General features: G+C 40.5%; 1 protein-coding gene across 3 annotated transcripts in view; it reads right to left on the reverse strand.

The window, feature by feature from the left end:
- The window catches only part of RALGPS2 (Ral GEF with PH domain and SH3 binding motif 2), a 189158-nt gene extending 187743 nt beyond the window's left edge, over positions 1-1415 (reverse strand). The window contains exon 1 of one of the 3 annotated variants that reach the window (XR_014022789.1): positions 1245-1415. The gene's annotated coding sequence lies outside the window, so the exon portion shown is untranslated. The remainder of the gene's footprint in view (positions 1-1244) is intronic. The other 2 variants (XM_081300263.1, XM_081300264.1) reach the window with 2 other exon arrangements.
- Positions 1416-14831: the final 13416 nt, after the last annotated feature.

Raw genomic sequence — 14831 nt, forward strand, 5'->3', positions numbered from 1 at the left:
TATTTGATTCTACCGCTGGTATAAGCATATTATCTGGGTGGAACACGATTATGGTTTTGAGGATATGTTCAGTGTCACGCTGCAATACCCTGCAAGCACGGATTGAAAAGTTTCCCAAAATCCTAATGGTCATCTTCAAAGAGACTTGACCACGAGTCGATCTGATGGTAAATATTAACAAAGCACCAAAGTCAACTAATAAACACTGGCACGAAAACAAAGCTCTCTATAGCAACTACAGAGTTGGGGGGGGGGGGCGACCCAGGACTCAGAAGATAAAGCTACAGGAATCGCTGCCTGTGCGTTTCCACTTTGGGTCGTAAACACTGGGCGCAAACACCCTTCGGAGCGCTTCCTCAACAGAAATTGGGTGTTTCGATCGCCCCTCCTCCACAGCTAACATCAGCGCCCTTTCCTCCTCCTCCCTCACCCCTCCCAGCTCAAACAAATTAACATTTGCACCAAGGTAGCTCCTATCAGCTCGCAGCTCCCTCCCAAACACGCCCACGGACACTGAAACTGGCTGCGTCTACACCACCCGGCGCTACAGGAAAGGGGCTTCGAGGGGGGCGGGCGGGGCCCCGCTCGCACAGGTCGCCGCCGTGCTCCAGATATTAGCTCCTCGCGGACGGCTCGGGTTTCCCCAGCTCCCCTCCCGAGCACGGTGTTTATGAGCTCCCTAATCCGACACGGCAGTGGCATTCCGGATATTTGCAGAAAGATATCGCGGCTTTGCAAGTGTTTGATCAGACACGTCCAGAATCTCCCTCCTCCTCCCCGCACCCGGCCCCCGCCGCGCCGCCAGCCGACCCGGGGCTGCATCCGCCGCCCGCACTACGCGGAGCCTGGTCGGCCCGGGCCGCCCCGCAACAGGTCACCCGGCCGCGGGCTCGCGGGCGGCCGCTCGGCGACCAGGCGCAGGGTGCAGGGGAGGGGGTGTGGCCGGGCGGCGGGCCCCGCCGGGCCGTCCGAGCTCACCTGAGGGCAGCTGAGGCGCCGCCGGCACAGCGCGTTGGCGGCCCGGGCCTCCGCCGCCTGGCGGAGAGCTCGGCGGGCTCCGGGGGTCCCCGCGCCGGCGCCCCACGCCGCCTCCGCCAGCCCCAGAGCGGCCGCGGGAGGCGCGCCCGGAGTCCTCCTCCTGTGGCGGACTCCGCAGCCGCCTCCCGCGCCGGGGGCGAGCCGCACGCCGCAGCGCCGGAGCCGCCGCCATTCCCCGCGCCGCTCGGGGGGCGCAGCGCACCCACCTTCCGTCCTCCGCACCACCGCGGGCCGCAGCGCCGACCTGTGCAGCCGCGGCCGTCGCCTCGGAGGATGGAGAGGCGACTCCGGCGTCACGCCTCGCCACTGCCGCAGCCGCCGAGGAGAGCGCCAGCCGACCTAGGCGGTCGGCGTCTCTCATTCAGCGCCCGCCGCTGGTGCTCGGGGGAGGGGAGTGCGCGGGATCCACCCCGTTCGCGCCGGGGAGGGGGAGGAGAGCGGCCCTGGCGGGGGCGCGCGCTGGGCGGGCGGGGCGGAGACACGGGCGCGCGCGCACCAAACGAGCGCGCTCGCGCGGGCCCGGAGCGCCACGACCGGCGGGGTCTTCGCGCGCCGCCCGCCCGCGGCTCTTGGGCCCGGCGGAACCCAACTGCCGCAGGGCACCGGTGTCCACGGCGCGCGCCACCCTCCGCAGCACCCCCGCCGCGCGCCTGTGCGGGGAGGGGCTCGCCTCGGCGAACGCGGCAGCTCAGGGCTGAGAGGACGCACAGGTGGGGCCCCGCCACCGCGCCCGCACCCCGCCCGCGCGGCCCTTGGCGGAGTCGGCGGTGGAGCTGGGCCTGGGCGCCGGCACCTCTCCTGCAAAACCCGAGAACAAAGTCTTGAGGCAAACGCTCGGCCCAGATCAAAGCTCCAGCACACGCCCGCGGTGCCTTTAGAAGTCGCGGCGGACCAGAAGGGGGCTCCTGAGGGAAGAGTCGCCCCACTACTGTGGGGCCGTGAATTAGGGTGTTGGTACTCCGACGCGTTGGCCTTCGGGAAGGCTCCGAGTGGGCCTCTGCAGGTGTTGTGCAGGGTATTCCTCCTCGCTTAAGGACCAGTGTCAGATTGGGCACAGCCAGCCCCCCCCCCCCCCCCCCCGGGCTCAGATTGATGGATCCCAGGCGAACCGTGTTTTCACGCACTTGATTCTAAAATGTTAACTATTTCCCGTGAATGAAGGAAAGGAGTGATTCCTTATAAACGGTGGAAGGGTGGTGTTTCAGAGGGTGCACTTTCATATGGGTGGCCTACGTACAATTAGCACCATTTGAGGCAGTGTGACTTTTAGTGGAAGGTTGTCAGTGAGCCACCCCTGCATATGCTGTCCTTAGCGCTTGTGCAAAGCAATGATTATTTGATGTTCTGTGGCCCTTTCTTGTAGGCAACGTGCAGTAGAATGTGGAAGGAATACTGTGTAGCAGCACAGAGTATAAAACATGAAAGGACCAGAATTGTTCCTGCTTGGTTTCTTTAATAACCACTAAACAGATCTGATGACTGTTGTGCGTTGGAGAATGCTAACTAATTTCTCCTTGGACTACCTTCTAGAATACCCTTGAACTACGTTCTCTCAAATAGGGTTACTACTTTAAAGGGCCGCCACCTAAAGGTACATGAGAACAAAAACAAAACAAGAAACAAAGTTCATAGTGTTTCATATTTATTCCATTTTGCTTTCAAAGAAAGTCTTGAATCATGATTTTAAAAAAAAAATCACCGAGAGAAGTAGAGAAAACAAATGGTCCCAAAACATTCCAGAGGAAGGAAAACCTATTGATTAAAAAGGGTGGAAATGCTTTATGAATACAGGAAGCTTTCCCATACATGCTAATTGCTTCAAGTCCCAAAGAAACAACAGCCAAACTGAATTAGCACTTGGAGGAAAAGTCCCTTCCAGCTGTAATAGAGCTGGGTAAATGTTTAGTCTTTTTTTCAGTTAGTAAGAGATTAAGGAAAAGGTGGTTGGTTGGCTGTGTGCCAACAATAATACAACAATTTTATATATATATACATATGTATGCCATTATCACAAATAATTAACTGCTCTCAAGAAATAAGAAAACTGAGGAACAGGGGATTCTGTTTTGTGCAACTGTCTTGCAATTACTTTAAACTTGAATTAGAGCCTCATAAAAACAAATGAGCCTGTGTCCTACATCTGCCAATAATTTTCACAGTTTACTGTAAAAGCAGTGAATTTTTCATTCGGACTTTGATGAGAAAAAGCCATCTGACTCATGAGGTAGGCCTTGGATACACTAAATTCTCATGTCTACGAAATTTCTGAATTCTCAATAAGAACCTCAAAATCTGTTTCTTATGTTGATAACCTATAAAATCATACTTAATTAAGTTTGAGTTGTCTTAAGTATTTGTATATAAAAATACATAAAAGTTCATTTTCAATGTTATTGTTTGGTTGGTTGCTATTTTTGTTTGGTTTTGGATATTTTTGTTATGGTTTGGAAATCATTTTACAAAGTCAGTGACCCTTCCCATTCTTTGATATGTAAATGAAGCAGTGACTTTTTACACCAGCACCAAACTTTATGTATCAGAGCACTAACGCTGCTTTATGGATTCCATTTGCTTTTACCAAAAGACAAGAAATATGCAAAGTCTTAGTAGAACAAAAAGTGCTAATGTATAAAATAGAAATGCCATTATATAAAATCGAAATCAATAAGAATTCAATATGCTTAAAAGTCATTTCAGAGGAATCACCATTATGTAATGTTTTATTACTGTCCATCAAAATTATTTCCCAGGTGTAAGCCAAGGAACTAATGTAGATACAGAACAAGCAGTTCAAAGACAAGAGACCACCACTGCAAAAAAAGAAATCAACAAACAACTCATTGTAGCTGTCAAACTGGCATTGTAAGAAAGATTATTTCCATAAGACTGAATTATATTACAACAAACAATTTCAGTAAGGTTATTTCTCTAACCTTCAATCTTTTTTCATATATATATATATGGTAGCTAGACAGTTTGAAGACATTTGTTGGTTGTGTTTTAAGTGTTCTCATTTAAGGCAAAGCAGCACACCCCAAATTTACTTACTTTTAAAGGATGCGTAGGAAAAAAAAGGATGCATAGGAACTGACAAACAAGAGGAGTCTGCCATGATTCCCAATTAAGAGAGACTTCCACAGGTATTAAGACACCAAACACGAAGATGATCAACAGTCCATTCAAATATGAGCACCGTTTTAATTTTACAATTTACACTTGGGTTTACAATAAAACTGCTTCTCACAGGGGCAACTCTATTCAGGGTGTGGATCAGCAAGGAATTATTTACTTAATGGTGATTAATGTTTCCCTGGAACAACTGGTGAGGAAGCCAGTTAGTGTATAAATAAATGTTTGCGCAGACTCATTCTTTTCAATATTAACTTTAAAGACAGTTTTAGAGCCAGTTGTGGTGGCACACACCTGTATCTAAGCTACTTGGGAGGCTGAGGCAGGAGGATTGCAAGTTCAAAGCCAGTCTGGTCAACTTAGTGAGATCCTGTCTCAAAATAAAAAGAGTTGGGGATATCTCTTATTGATAGAGCCTCTCTGGGTTCTAACCCCATATTGCAAAAAATTAAAATGAAAAATAAAAAAACATTTCAGCAATGCCTCATCTTACAGGATTAGAAAAGGGGCTGTTGGAGGTTGAATATGATTAAATATTTAGATAAATCAGGTTTTCATCTTGAAGCACTAGAAAATGTTTAAACTACTTTTATTGATTTTTCCCACCAACATCTCACCAACTTTTCTTAAACTACTAAAACAATATGACTGAACCTATTCCTCATAACCCAGAGGTATCTTGAAAAAAAAATGGAAATTGACAGAATGATGTCCTCCAGGATTTAGGAATACTTAGTACTCCTCACTGTTCAATAAGTAGTCCTAGCCCTGTGTGTGCCTGCAGTCCCTTGAGTCTCATCAATCTGGGGCTCACAACTAATCTTTCTGCTCTTCCTTCTTGTTCCTGCTACAGGACTGCCCTCTACACACACATTCATACACACTTGCACCCTTGAGTTGTCTTGTGTAGAAAGCTGTAGAAATCCAAATAATATTTTAAATACAAACAAAAGAAAGAAATGCTAAAATAACACCAATATTTGGGAGGCATTTATACTTAATATAAAGACTTCGCCCACTTTCATGTTTTTCTCTAAATTGGGATAATTGCATTTACCAGACTTTTTTTCCAAATAAGTGAATTAATTCATAAAAATTATAGGCAATTATGTTTCTTTTCTTTTTTTTTGGGGGGGGGGGGGGGTGCTGGGGATTGAACCCAGGGATCCTTTACAATTGAGCTACATCCCAGTCCTTTTTCTTTTGAGACAGGATCTCACTAAGTTGCTGAAGCTGTCCTCAAACTTTTGATCCTCCTGCCTCAGCCTCCTGAGTTGCTGGGATTAAAGGCATCAGACTTTTCATTCTTAACAGAGGGAAAGAATTTTGGTTAATAGTCTTTATCACAGTTTTTAATATAGCCTACATATAAAAATAGGTCAAATATTTTAAAAAGAAAGTTTTAGTATCAATAATGAAACAGATAAATGGAAAAAAAGGAAATATTCTTGCTGTGGTAGGATATTGAGAAACTACTGGAGTTGGAAAAATCATCATTTTGCAACCATAATGGCAGAGAGTAGGTAAGGCAGGACCCATGGTTGGATCAAAATGTAGGAATAAATTTAGATGAGGAACAAGATATTTGTATGATTTTAGAGGGTTTTTTTTTTTACAGATTTCTTAGTAGTTGCAAGGAAAGATTAATTATATATTGGAGAATTTGACAAAACCCTGACCTGGTAATCATCACAAATGAGGGACAGATTGACAATATTTACCTCCAGATGTGACTCCCTAAGATAGCATCTAAACGAGGAAATGAAGACTGTGAAGAGGAAATATTGGATCAATCCAGATGAGAAATATTTCATTTTGTTTTATTTAAAAGGGGACTGTATTCTTCAAAGATAAAAATGTCATAAAATACAAAGGCTATAAAAAATATTCCAGCTGAAGAGTCATGATGACTTAATGTAAAATGAGATACTAGACTGGATCTTTTCCTTGAGGAGGAAAAAATGTTATTAAGGACATTATTGGGTTAATAGGAAAACTAGTGGCAGATGGATTAAAGTATTGCATCAATGCTAAAGTCACTGAAATTGGTAATTACTGCAGTTATGTCCCTCTTCTTAGAAGATATATACTGAGGTATTTAGAAGCAAAGGGCCAGAGTGTATATATGGCTCAGGAAAAAAAAATACACATGTATAATACATGTCCCTATATTTATTATGTGTGTAGAATATATACACACACACACATATATATATGCACATATATATGAAGAGAAAAAACTAAAATGATAAAATATTAATATTTATTGCAATCTTTCTATGAATTTGAAATTATTTCCAAATAAAAAGTTTTTTTTTAATTTTGGAATTTTATCTGGGCACAGTGATACCTGTATTCCCAACAACTCGGGAGACTGAGGCAGGAGGATCACCAATTCAAAGCCAGTCTTAGCAAGGGGCTAATCAACTTAGCAAGACTCTGTCTCAAAGTGAAATATGAAAAGGACTGGGGAGGGCTGGGTTTGTAGCTCAGTGATAGAGCACTTACTTAGCACATGTGAGACACTGGGTTCAGTTTTCAGCACCACATAAAAATAAATAAATAAATGTATTGTGTCCATCTACAACTAAGAAAAAATTAAAAATAAGGACTGGAGAAGTGTCTCAGTGTTTAATTGTCCCTGGGTTCAATCCCTGGTACCATAAAATAAGGGCTAGGGCTATAGCTCAGTAATAGAGTGCTTGTCCAGCATGTGCAGGCCCTGGGTTCAATCCCCAGTAATGTGGAGGGGAAAAAAAAGGTTAGAATTTTAAAGAATCAGGCAAAGTAAGCAATCCATAGGCTATAACATCATAATTATTTTATTTTTCGTTTGTTTATTTTTGGTGGTGATGGAGATCAAACCTTGGTATGCTTTGTGCATGCTAAGCATGCACTACTGGAATTATAGTCCCAGCCCCCATCATGATTTTTCTTAATGACCATCTATGGGAAAATCCCATATGCTTTCTGAAATTGTCAATTACTTTCATGGAATAGTCTCATCTCTTAGGTTAAATTGATAGAAACAAGGAATTTTATACTTGAAGAATCATTCAACTTTTCATCTTATATATAAGAAAACTGAGGCTTAGAGATTCAAGAGATTTACCCCAAGTCTCTACACTAGTTACCATGAAGAGGACAATCTCTATAACTGCTAAGCTATTACTGCTCAGTTTCTATCACTTTCTCCCTCTTCTCCTTAACTCTGGATTTCCTAAGGGCTTTATATTCTACTCTTTCTAGGATTTACAGGGAACTTATATGCACTTATGCTTTCAACTATCACTGCTCCACTGCTATTTCTTACCCATGCTTCTGTACCACTTCTCTGATTGCTTCTGTGATGCTTAATCAGGACTTTCCATCATCACTTAGACTTTTGTGAGCTCAAAACCAAAGTAATGGTAGAAGAAAAAACTTTAAATGCCTAAAAAAAACCTATGAAAATATATTCATCCCTACTGATAATTAAGGAAAAGCACATTAAGTCAGGTGTAGTGGTGCACACATGTAATCTCAGCAACTAGAAAGGCTGAGGCAAGAGGATCACAAGTTCAAGGCCACTCCGGGCAATTTAGATCCTGTCTCCAATATAAAAAAATACAAAGGCCTGGGATTTATCTCAGTGGTAGAGTGCCTATAGGCTCAATCCACAGTATTACAAACAAAAAGGAAAAAATTAACACAAGGTACATTTTGTCTAATAGATTTCTCAGTAAAATTTGTAATATTCTATTTTAGCAAGGATGTGGGCTACACACTCATATTCCACAAGTATAACTGAGCATTACTTTTTGATGAACAATTTACCTAAGCCAAGGAAGAATTTAAATGTGCATAGCCTTTGACTCAGCAATTTCACACATGGATGTTTGCCCTATCACATCATTACGGTGATAATATTCAAAGAAATATATGACTTCTCACTAAGCATGGTAATAGCAAATTTTGGAATATTATTTGTTCATCAACAGGGGAATGAATTAATACAATTAAAATAAATTCTTACTATGAAAAGATACCTCTAAGTGAAAGATACTAATATGGATAAAAGAAGGAAAAGAGAACCATGTATACTAGCATTCTATTTCCTTTTCTTTTAAAGTTGATAGGAACAGAGAAATCAGCCTACAAAGCTATGCAACAAATGATCACAGTGGTTATTCAAAGAGAATGAAAATGGAATTAGGGGGTGGAGAATAGGACTGTAATTTTTCTATTTTGTATATTCCCATTGTTTGTTTGTCTTTAACTAGAAATATGTCCATGTCTTATAAAAAAAAAAAAAAAAACAAGCTGGGTGCAGTGGCACATGCCTGTAATCCCAGCAATTTAGGAGGTTGAGGCAGGAGGATGGCAAGTTCAAGACCCGCCCCAGCAACTTAGTGAGAACATATATCAAAATAAAAAGTATAAAGGATTAGGGATGCAGTTCAGTGGCAGAGCACCCCTGGGTTCAACCCCAGTACCTCAGGTGGTGGAGGCATTGCTTTCTGTTCAACCTGAAAACTTCTATTTCCTGACTTGGCACCCCTCCAGCATCACTGTTCCCATGATTTCCCCTCTCTCCCGAACTTTAGAAACACCTCTCTCTCTCTCTCCATTTAGGCCTGAGTCTTGAAAATTCTTTTTTTTTTGTTTTTTTTTAAGAGAGAGTGAAAGAGGAGAGAGAGAGAGAGAGAGAGAGAGAGAGAGAGAGAGAGAGAGAGAGAGAGAGAATTTTTTTTTTAATATTTATTATTTTTTTAGTTCTCGGCGGACACAACATCCCTGTTTGTATGTGGTGCTGAGGATCGAACCCGGGCCACACACATGCCAGGCGAGCGCGCTACCGCCTGAGCCACATCCCCAGCCCTTGAAAATTCTTAAAATTCTATTTTTTATTTTTATTTTGCAATTAGCCTGAATTACACATGCAGAAAGTTATTCCTAATTGATTTCTTAGATGAAGTACTTACCACTCCTTCTGCACCACTAAATGTCACTGTGCCACATATCTTCTCCATCTCCCTCATCTCCCAATTCAAAAACCCCCAGTTGTTCCTTATGCTTTATTAACATTGCAGCAAGACAGCCATGACCTTACTCTACCCTGCCAGTTTCCCTTGTCACCCTTTACACACTAGCCAAACCATTCTTTGACTTACTTATTCAATAAATAAACACTTATTCCTCCTTACCGAATATGCACCTGCTCTTATTGTTTCATTTCAGTACATTTTTGTTCCACCCCTCTCTCCATTTCTCCAGAGTCTGGCTTAAGATCCATCTCTGCTCCTTCTCTGAGGATATGCCACAGGCACATCCATTTCACACTGACATCTCCTTTCTTTAAACCCTGTTGAGATTATAATTTGAGATCCTCTCTTTTGCAATTTATTATACAATGTCTTATCGTTTTATCAATGTGTGCATTTCTTAAATGCCCCAATAGATTGTAAGACAATCCCTGTCTTGCTCTTTGGATTCACTTTTATTAAGTGTTTACAGTAGACAGACATTACAGTAAATGCCTTCCCAATGCTACCTCATTCAGTTCTCACAACAACCTGGAAGTTAGCTATCTTTACCACATTTTGATAATGATCATGCTACCAGGAAATGGCAAAGTTGGGAATCAAATTCCAGGCAGTCTCCATGCTGTACCATCTACCTATAAAAGTATTGCTTATATGTTCTTATAAATTAATAGCTCAATATCACATAGGTCAATGGTCCTTGGAAAATACTTATTGAATATAATATGCTAACAAGGACCAGTCTAACATATGATACCTGATGTATGTTTAACTTGAAAATAGTAATTTTTTATAATTTGTTTCTGTTATGGAAGCTTGTTTAAGAGTCCCAAAGAGTAAAACTGCTTTCAAAACCTAAATACTTTTAGAATAATGGAAAAAGTTAAATTGGGGAAAAAAGTTAAATTAGGTTCAGTTTCTTATTTTGTCCATCAAATTGTTTAAAAAATATATTGTAGGAGATAATTTTCTACCAACATCGCACAGTAATAAAGTTGGTTATCACATTACAGATGAGAAAGGCTTGCTGTACAACCACTAAGCCCATCCCTGGAGAGATGCAATTCTATCTGTGGTTTAACATTCCAGAAAGAAATATTCTTAATCCTTCTGAAAATTAGTAATGTAAGCATTTTAAAGTACTTCTGTTCGATTAGCCAATACATTTCATGTAATTTTTACTGTATTGAGACTTCACTTAGCAAGACCTTCTTAATTATGATACAATTCTGCATCTACAGATTTGATGCTCATTGTTGAGTACTGGCTATTATATTTGCCATTAAAAGCAAGACATAGTAGTTACTACTTAAGAGTATTCCACTTAGGAAAACATAAGTGGTAGTAAAATTAGTTATAAATTGACTTTCAAACTGTGATTCCAGTTAGAAAATGACTTCAAAAATAAAAAAGCCTGATATGATAATCACTTATCAAAAGATTGTTGTGAATTTACTGATATGTTAAGCATACACACTGTACCTTAAAACCACTTTAAAATTAATAGGTTCTGGGTCTGAGTTACACTAAACATAAATACCTGCAGAGATTTATATTTTAGCACTTTTCTTTTCTATCAAAGTTATTAAATTTGAAATACATCCTCAAGAGAGGAACTTCTGACAGATTAAAAACAAACTTATAAACTATTTTTCTATAATTGGCAAATTGAATATACATGTTTATCTGTACTACCTCCCAAACTTCCCTAAAATTATAATAAAGAACAAAAAGAATGGGAGAGATGATAAGATGTTTTGGGAAGATGAGGAAAAAGGGAAGAAATAGTAATTGATTTAACTAGGAAAAAAACTGTCTTTAGAGATAGAAGACAAAAAGAAGCCAGCTGATATGCACAGAACTCTGGAAAGTTCAGGAATTGGCAGCACCAAGTAGTGAGGAAATGGGGATAAGAAATGCCTCCAAAAATGATTGGATAGAAGTCTACAGAAGAAGAGTGAACAACTTGGCCTGGCCTCTGTCCTACCTCAGCTACCACCTGCTCCCTCCCCACAGTGGAAAAGGACTCCTGGTCTATGGAGAATTAAACCAGAGACAGAAAGAAGGGAAACCCAACTTTTAAAAACTATTAGTTATGGAACAGCAAGCATTTGGGACAAATCTTTAACATTCTAGGCAAAGCTTTCTCCCTCTACCTCTCATTCACCTCCTCTTCCTACACATACAAGTGCAGGAACGGGAAAATTTTTAAAAGTTTACCATCTTTAGAAAGACAATATTTCATTCATTGAATAAGACTAAAATGCTATGAAAAAGTTACAAAAAAAAACAGAAGAAAGATTCTTATAAATTAAAAATATAATAGACAACATCCAGATAGATGTCAACAGGGAATTGGAAAATAAAAGTTGAAAATATTTCTCAGAAAGTAAAAGACTCAGGACCTAACCATACCATAATTCTGAACAGAGCTAAAAATGTGGAAAATCAAGAGCTGTTATAAAACTGTTGATTGGAAAGACAAATTTCTACTAAAAGAAGTTTGATAATTTCTTTCAAAATAAAACATGTTTAAAATTCCTTTTCTAGGAATTTTGTCTTACAGATAAACTCACTTGTATATAAAAAGAAGTCTATGCAAGGATAGGAGCTGGGGATATGGCTCAATGCTAGAGTACTTGCCTAGCAGGGGTCAGGCCCTGGGTTCCATTCCCAGCAATGAGAAGAAGGATACACAAGAACAGTAATAGCAGAAGACTAGAAATATACTAATGTCATCTATACAGGACTGGTCAAAAAAGTATATTACATCCACACAATGAAATGCCATGTAGCCATTAAGGGAATGAGGTTGCTCTAGATGTACTCCTAAGGAATGATTTCTAAAGTACACTGGGAAAAGCAAGATGTGAAAACATGTGTTTATATTCAGAGAACACATTGCCTAGAATGTTAGAGATTTGCCCCAAATGCTTGGTGTTCCTTAACTGATAGTTTACACTTAAAAGTTCAGGTATCTCTTTTTTCTTTCTCTGGTTTAATTCTCCATAGACCAGGAATCCTTTCCCACTTGGGGAGGGAGCAGATGGTAGCTGAGGTAGGACAAAGGTCAGAATTAATAATGGCAATTACTTCTAATATGGGGAACTAGTGGCTGGAGTATATGTAGGAGACTAAAATTTCACCGTGTGTCTTTGTATCTTTAAGATATCTAGTTTTAAATTTTTATTTTAATTTTAATTTTTTTGTAGTGCTGGGAATTGAGCCTAGGGGTGCTTTACTACTTAAGCCCTTTTTATTTTTATTTTGAGATAGGGTCTCGCTAAATTGCCCAGACTGACCTTGAACTTGCAATGCTCCTGCCTCAGCCTCCCCAGTTGCTGGGATTACAGGCATGTGCCACCACACCCAACTGATAAACATTTTTTTAATCTATTGAACTAAGGCCTCCATTTATCTTTATTAAAAAATATCTAAATTTTCAATCAAAATTAAGTTTGTAATTCTTCTCTGAATCATTTCTAAATTTATTAGGATTTTTTTGCATACACTATTTTGCTGTTGAAGTGCCCCACATCAGACCCTGTATTGTAATAAACAATGCTCTTGAACTGAATTTGGCATTTTATCATAATCAACAAAAAAAGATTGTCTTCTTTTTTAGTTTTCAATTACAAGGGTCGTATAGATAGCTTATGACCACATATTCTATCTTGATTACTGTGCACATACCTCTTTACTCTCTTCTGCCACACCAGTAGGCCCTGCTAAAATGTCTGTGAACAAGTAAACTCTCCTCTCCAGTCCCCAGGGATGATGCCCTAGGCCACTCTCAACCTTTGTCTTTTCCCAGTAATGTAGAATAGATCAGGATCACAAGGAATAGTCAATTAGCCTTGGGAACCAAACCTTCCAATGTATGAGCAGAAAAGAAGAAAAGAGCAGGGAAAGGGAGTCAGACTCCAGAGAGCAACACAAGACTGAGTGGGGACAGAAGTCACATGAGAGACAATCCCTGGCTTCCTGTTCTTGATGCGCGGGGGTCTGCCTGGTTATCTGCCTTGCCGGTTTGGCTAATGTAAACAGGTCTCCATCCCTTGCTCCAAACCATTTCCTAGCTAGAACAGCAACCATCATGCATACACTATTTTCATGCTTTTTATTAACAACTGATCCTTTATTTATTAATGCTTCCATTATTTATCCCCGTAAAAATAATATTATGGTGGCAGCATGCTGATCTGGGAGTTAGTCATCGTTCTCAGTAAACCACCATAAACAAGTCAGCTTTCCTTTCTCTGTCCAGTTTCTTTTACTTTAAAATTAGAATAATATTTGCCTTTTCTTTCTCTTATCTTTATTCTGAGGATTAAATAATATTACAAAAGCAAAAATAATTTTCAAATGTTGAATATCATAATAAGTAGTAGTATTTATTATGTGTCATAATTTATGAGCACTTCCCTGAATCTCTGAAGTTAATTTGAATGTTTGGTGCAAACTTGAAGTTGTAAGATCTATGCAGTCTTAGTGTCCCCATTTTCTTCCCTTTATTTCCAAATTGCTGCCCCACACCATTAAATCACTGATTAGGTCGGGCCATGTTTGCCTTGTCCCAGTGTTGGCTCTCAACACTGTCTTCCAGATGACTTCAAATTCTCTACTTCGACAACCCCTAGCTACTCCTCCCCTGCCCATGGCCAGGTCAGTCTCCCGGAGAAAATTCAGATAAACTTACCTGGGGAGCATTTAAACAACAGCCCCATTCTTTTCAGAATTTTTCATTTGACAAACCCTCGTTAGGCTCCAAATCACATTGTAGAATCTCACTCTCTTGTCACATCTCTGCAATATCATGGGGAGACAGTCAACTGTCAGGGTCAGAAAAAAAGAGGTTATCTATCAATACCTACCCTGAGTCAAGAAGGGCAAAGCTCCAGCCCATCCTTCTTACAAACATGAGGTCTTTCCTGGCTTCTTTTCTTTTGTGATTTATTTCCATTTGACTTACCTGAATACAACTATTTTCTACCAGGCGGGGCACTAGTTTGATTTTCTCAGGTTTCATACAACCTTGTAAGGACAGCCAAATGGATGCCTGACTACAAATGAGTTAGATTTCAAATGAGATATGAATCTATTCAATTAACCAAATAAAATTTGTTATATAATCAGCAAATAGAAATCCAAGTTTACAAAAAACTAAGTAAAAAAAAATCTCACCCTGAAAACAGTATTCAAGATCTAGGACAAAATATGGAGACAAAAAGGAAGAGGAGCTGGGGTTGTGGCTCAGTGGCAGAGCACTTGCATAGCATGTGTGAGGCACTGGGTTCAATCCTCAGCACCACATAAATATAAATAAATAAAATAATATATTGTTTCCATCTACAACTAAAAAAAATATTTTAAAAAGTCAGGAAGGGGCTGGGGATATAGCTCAGTCAGTAGAGTGTTTGCCTCACATGCACAAGGTCTTGGATTCAATCCCCAGCACCATAAAAAAAAAAAAAAAAAAGGCTAGGGATGTGGCTCATTGGTTAAGTGCCCCTGGGTTAATCCCCAGTACTACTACTACTACTACTACTAATAATAATAATAATAATTCAACTTCTAGGATACTATTTGTTTTCTTCAGAAAGATTCCAGTATCCAGTGTATCTCTTTCTATAGTAGAAT

Source organism: Spermophilus citellus (genome assembly GCF_964194105.1).
Source record: "Spermophilus citellus genome assembly, chromosome: 6".
Taxonomy (NCBI): domain Eukaryota; kingdom Metazoa; phylum Chordata; class Mammalia; order Rodentia; family Sciuridae; genus Spermophilus; species Spermophilus citellus.